Raw genomic sequence first — 6,501 nt, 5'->3', positions numbered from 1 at the left:
AGATGGGTCATCTTTTTGGTGACCAGAAAGTTTTGTCTAATCTCGTCGTTTAGAAGCTGCTTACATCAGTATAAATTAAGTAAATAAATTTTAACCACTCTCACACTTTTTGATGCATTACATTTCACTTGTTGGTGGCAGGTTAAATTAATGCATGAAGCTCTGATGAATGTACAAATATTTACCCAAAATGCAAACAAAGGATAGAGATGATAATAAATCACCTTTTCCTTAAGCAAACATACCTCCATATCTGGTTCATAATGGCCTAGCTCTTCTATCGTTTATTATGCACTATGACTACACAGGGTGAGTGCTTTGGCCCTTTGAAGAGAAAGGTTACAGTGGGCTGGCAATGGATGGGGGACCCCTGTGAGAGTTACCTCTGCCTATTTGGGGAGAGGAAGGCTTCCCTGGAACAGTCTAGGCCCAAACACTCTGCCATATTGGAGGCAGGTTGCCAGAATGGATGCTGAGCAAATGCCCTTGGTGGCTTTCACAGTTAACCTTAAGCCCAGGGATATCCTCATAAACCCATGCTCCTGGCAAGTCCAGAACAAATAAATAACCACTTTGTCACTTGTTCCCAGCTAAATGATCTGATAAAGTATTGGTACCCAAAACATATAAAGAACTTATGAAATTAAAGCACCCCAAAAATGAATAATCACTTAAAAATGACCAGAAGACATAGACAATTTCCCAAAGAAAACATATAGATGGTTAACAGACACATGAAAAGATACCCAATATCACTCATCATTAGGGAAATACAAGTCAAAACTACTACTACCTCATACCTATCAAATGATGAAAATCAACAACACAAGAAAAAACGTGTTAGGATGTGGAGAAAGGGGAAACCTCCTGCACTATTGGTGGGAATGCATACTGGTGCAGCCCTCTGGAAACAGGTATGGCAGTTACTCATAAAGTTAAAAATAGAATTACCCTATGATCCAACAATTGTACTACTATTAGCCGAAAGAATATAAAAATACTAAGCCAGAAGTATACGTGCACCCCAATATTTCCAGTAGCATTAGCCACACTATGGAAGAAACACATGCGTCCATTGACTGATAAATGGATAAAGATGAGGTGTGTGTATGCGTGTGTGTGTGTATACACAACACAATGTCCTCAAGTTTCATCTATGTTGTTCCAAATGGCAGGATTTCCTTCTTTTGTAAGACTGAATAATATTCCATTGTATGTATATTTCATACTTTTTAATCCATTCATCCTTTGAAGGGCATTTAAATTATTTCTATGTCTTGACTCTTGTGAATAATTCTGCAATGAATATGGAATTGCAAATATCTCTTTGATGTCATGATTACAATTATTTTGAGTAAATATCCAGAAGTGTAATTGCTGGTTCATAAAGTAGTTCTATTTTTAACGTTTTTAGGAACATCCATACTGTCTTCCATAGCTGTTACTCCATTTATCATTCTCATCAATGGCATGCAATAGTTCTAGTTGCTCCACATCCTTGTTAACACTTATATAAAGTGTTATATAAGTATAAAACACTTTTACTTGTTTGCAAGCACTCACTTGACCAGCCAATGCTGGGATTCTCAATGTTAAATATGCCCACTTTCTTCTGAGGTTCCTGAAATAGATCCCTCCTGGATAATAATCAATTCCCAGGAGAGGTGGGGAGACATTACTGTGAAATTGAGGCAACAGCACAATGCAAGGGATGAATTGCCAAAAGAAAGTTAAAATACTTTCCTATTATGACACTATCTGTGCCTTCACTTCTGATACACACCATAGTTCAATTTCTGGAGGGGAGAGGAGAGAGCTAACGTGGCAGAGTAGTGGAAGGACCCTAGGCTTTCCTCATCCTTTAAACACAGCTAGATAAGTATCAAATCATTCTGAATATTCAATAAATCAATCTGAGGACAGACATAAACTTCACACCTAGAGAGAGACAAGAGGCCACGCTGTGGAAGGTAGGAGATGTGGAGATGTGGTTTGGGGAGAAATGGATCATGGGTGCTGTGGAGTGGAGGGAACCCAGGTCTGGAAAAGAGGGAGGAGAGAGAAAGAAAGGAATGCCCAGAGGAAGACACAAGGAAAACACTTCCCCAAAGCCACTGACTGGGAAAATGAGTCAGGCTGATTTTCATGATTTTTTACATCGTTGGGACCTAAAGGCTGTCCATGGCATGGACCACCAGTGAAACCTTATAGGCATTTCAGTGCTCCTATGGAGAAAGAAGGAAGATATCCCAGGGGAACATAGTATGATATGACGATCCCCTGGGATGAACTGGGAAAGAAGGTTCCCCCTTCTTGGAGCACATCTGGGAGAGTGGCATTGTCTCTCCAGGGACAAAAAAGCTTAGAGGCATCATTTCTCTCCCCTATCCTTCAACATAGGCACATAGATACTTGTTGAGGTTAGCTAACCTGGACACCAACAGCTTGCTGCTCTTTATTCCAAACACAGCACCATTTTGGTGCAACAGACTTTCTGAGACAAACCTGCATAGTGAAACCCTGTCTGAGGATGAGTGCAGGTCCCAGGCATTCCATGTCCCTAAAGTTTGGCATTTAAAAACTCAGGTGGCCTCCCTAGAACTCAAGGTGCACTGCTCTGACAGGTGGGCAGATGGCCAAGAAATGGGATAGAGGCAGCAACTTGAGGGATGCCTGGGACACACAAGGGGTGATTGTTCTCCCTTCTGGGAGAGCTTCTCTGACAGCAGTGTACACAAACTCCCTTCTTGTGGGACTAGGGATCTGGCTGGTGTCATTTATCTCCCCAGCCCCTCAGCATAAACTAAATTCAGTAAGCAGCAGACCACCAAAAGTTGTGGCCTAAACTGCTTACACCAAGCTCCACACCCCTGCATTCTGCTGTTGCAGCTTTCCTCAAGCAAGTGTGCCTGAGATCCAGTGCAGTGAATCCTTCCCCCAGAAGACCAGAACAAACCTCCTACAGACACCATGTCTGAGCTTCAGCAAAATGTCAGATCTAGTGTAAATAGCATCAGGTCTCTTTTAACAAACAAGACAGAGCATACCTAGTTAAATCTATCACACTCTTTGCCAAGTCCTAACACTCCCCACTTCAGGCAAGGAGAAACTCTTCAGAGGACTGATCTGAAGGAAAGAGCAAACAAAACACAGTGGCAGCACACAGCATTCACTAGAGACACTTCTTGAAACACCAGGCTCTGGACAGTATATAGCGTCTCCTTTATAAAGCCATTACTCTCAGGAAGATGAACCATACAGGCTTTGCAAACACCTAGAAAAGGTCATGGTAGTGATCTAATCAAAACAGAAATTGATATTCCTGACAGAATGTAAAACACGATCATAAGGACACTAGCTGGGCTTGAGAAAATAATTGAAGACACTAAGGATTCCATTACTATAGAGATAAAAGACCTAAAAACTGGTCAGGCTGAAATAAAAATGCAATAATTGAGATTCCAAACCAACTGGATGTGAAAGGGCGGGCCTACGCCGGACGACTCCATCTTGTTCTGTGTCCTTCACCTTGACCACACCTCCTCCCCTTGAGTAATCCCCCCCTCACCTGCCTAACAGGACTCGGACCCTTCCTCAGCCAATCAGCTGAGGCCATAGCCATTACCTCAACAACTGCCCCTAGGCCCCAATAAAACCTTTGTCCTTTTGAAACTCGCTCTCTCTCCCCGGTATTTCACCGCTGCGTCGGTGCAGGTAGGGGATTGAGCTCGGGCTAGCTCGAATAAAGGCTCTTTTGCTTTTGCATCGGACTCAGCTCCCTGGTGGTCTTTGGGGATCACGAATTCTGGGCATAACATTTAGGGGCTCAGCCCAGGATCCCCAAGACCTCCGAGGGACCCCCGACCTGGAGAGCCTGACTGGCCATGGTTAGTGTCTGTCTGTTTGTTCTGTCTTTTCTGTGTGAGCTCATTTCTGGAATTCTGGTAGTGCCTGATGTGGTCTAATTGGACGCACTGGAGGACCACGGGCTGGGAGTTTCGGAAGACGTTCCCATGCTCCCTTCTGGAGGGATGTGGAATCCTCTCAAAGGTCTGAGACGAGGCGGGTCGCTCCCGCTGGTCGGCGTGAGGCCGTCGTCTTTGGAGGGACGTGGAATCCCCTCATCGGTTTTGGAGGGACGTGGAATCCCCTCAAATGTCTAAGCTAGCTTTCGGTTTTGCTTCCATGGAGTTGGAAGACTTTCTAGGGGCCCTCTGTTTGTTTTTGTGTTTCTCTGTTTTGTTCTGTGGACTTACTGGACAAACGTTATGGGACAGACTCATACTACTCCTCTAAGTATTATGATTGATCACTTTAAGGATGTGAGGGGAAGAGCTAACAACCTCAGTGTGGACGTCCGAAAGGGTCGGTTGCAGTTTTTTTGCTCTAGCGAGTGGCCAACTTTCAATGTCGGATGGCCACCAGAAGGGACCTTCGACCTCCCTACCATCCACCGAGTCAGGAGTATCATCTCTCGGCCTAAGACGGGCCATCTTGATCAGCTCCCTTACATTATCACTTGGCAGGACCTTGTAGAAGACCCACCCTCTTTGCTTAAGCCCTTCCTAGCCCAGCTCCCTCTGGAGCCAAAACCCATTCTTGCTTTGCAGGGGACAAAGAAGAAGAAAAGTCTTACCTAGCCTTCGGCACCCCTCTACCCTGTCCTACAGGGGGGTACTGAAGAAGAATTAATTTGTCCTCCCCCATATAACCCCTCTAGGATGCCGGAAGAACACCATCCTCCCCCTCGGGGGGAGGCAGATGCTGTTCCAAGAGCTGGAGGCGGAAACCCTCCAGTGGGAAGCCCACACTTTACCAGACAAAGGGCTCAGAGGGAGCAATCCGCCTCTGCCACAGACTCCACTATTCTGCCCCTGCGAGCCACTGGACCCCCAGACACGGAGGGGAATCAGCCCCATCATTATTGGCCTTTCGCCACTCGTGACCTCTACAATTGGAAAGCTCAGAATCTTAAGTTTTCCAAGAAACCAGCAGGGCTTATTGATTTATTAGACTGTTCTTTTTACCCATCAGCCCACGTCGGACGATTGCCAGCAGCTTTTGCAGGTCCTGTTCACAACTGAAGAAAGAGAAAGAATCCTCAATGAGGCCCGAAAACTAGTTCCGGGCGCAGACGGGAATCCCACCACCAACCAGGCTCAGATAGATGCCTCCTTCCCCTTAACTCGGCCCCAGTGGGATTTCAACACGGCAGAAGGTAAGGAGAGGCTCCGGGTCTACCGCCAGACTCTAATGGGGGGTCTCCGAATGGCTGCTAGAAAGCCAACCAATTTGGCCAAGGTAGGAAATGTACAACAGGGAAAAGATGAATCTCCGGCTGCCTTTTTAGAACGGATCATGGAGGCATTCCGTACCTATACCCCCATGGATCCAGAGGCTCCGGAAAGCAAGGCAGCTGTTATCATGGCCTTTGTAAACCAATAGGCCATAGACATTAGGAGAAAATTACAGAAAATATATAGACTAGGAGAAAAAAGTCTGCAGGACTTACTGGTGGTAGCCGAAAAGGTATATAATAACCGGGAGCCTCCTGAGGACAAGCAGGCTCGTGCCATGGTGGCTGCCAGCAGTAAGCAGACTCGAGACCTGGCCAGAATACTACTAGCTACCACTGCTGACTTCTCTGAGGAACGAGACCGCCATCTCCGGCAGCTCGCAGATGACACAAGAAAAGGTAAAGGAACCACCAAGGGGGGGAAGTAGAGGCTGCAGAAAGATCAGTGCGCATACAGCAAGGAGATAGGGCATTGGGCCCGAGATTGTCCAAAAAGGGCTGGCGGGAAGGGAAACAAGACTTGATCGAGTAAAAGTCCTAGAGCTAGATGAACTGAGTGATTAGGGGAGTCGGGGTTCGGACCCTCTCCCCGAACCCAGGGTAACTCTTAAAGTGGAGGGGACCCCTATTGACTTCCTTGTCGACACTGGAGCACAACATTCGGTCCTCGGCACCCCACAAGGAAAACTAGCTAGAAAGAAGTCCTGGGTACAAGGGGCAACTGGTATGAGCCAGTATTCATGGACTACCCGAAGAACAGTAGATTTGGGAACGGGCCGGGTATCCCACTCCTTTATGGTAATACCAGAATGCCCCTACATACTGTTAGGACGGGACTTACTGACCAAGATTGGAGCTCAGATAACTTTCAGACAAGGGGAGCCTCAGGTCACCGATGGCAAGGGCCACCCCATCCAGGTCCTGACCATGAAACTGGAGGATGAATACCTCCTCCATCAGGAGGCGCTCCCGAGAGAGGATAATATAGACAGATGGCTACAAGAATTCCCCTCGGTTTGGGCAGAGACAAGGGGGATGAGACTAGCCGCTCATAAGACCCCAGTCCTGCTAGAGCTCAAGCCAAGAGAGAGTCCGGTAAGGATCAAACAATACCCCATGTCTCAGGAGGCCTGGAAGGGGATCCAGCCACACATCCGGAGACTACGAAGCCTAGGGGTACTAGTTCCTTGCCAGTGTGCCTGGAA

At 46.6% G+C, this 6,501-nt stretch overlaps 1 pseudogene; it reads left to right on the top strand.

Annotated features, from left to right (window-relative positions):
* Positions 1-296: 296 nt before the first annotated feature.
* LOC122207730 lies at positions 297-6,247 on the top strand (annotated as a pseudogene).
* The last annotated feature ends 254 nt before the right edge of the window (positions 6,248-6,501 follow it).

The sequence above is a fragment of the Panthera leo genome, chromosome E2 (genome assembly GCF_018350215.1).
Source record: "Panthera leo isolate Ple1 chromosome E2, P.leo_Ple1_pat1.1, whole genome shotgun sequence".
NCBI classification, from domain to species: domain Eukaryota; kingdom Metazoa; phylum Chordata; class Mammalia; order Carnivora; family Felidae; genus Panthera; species Panthera leo.
This window is presented reverse-complemented; position numbering and strand designations above follow the sequence as displayed.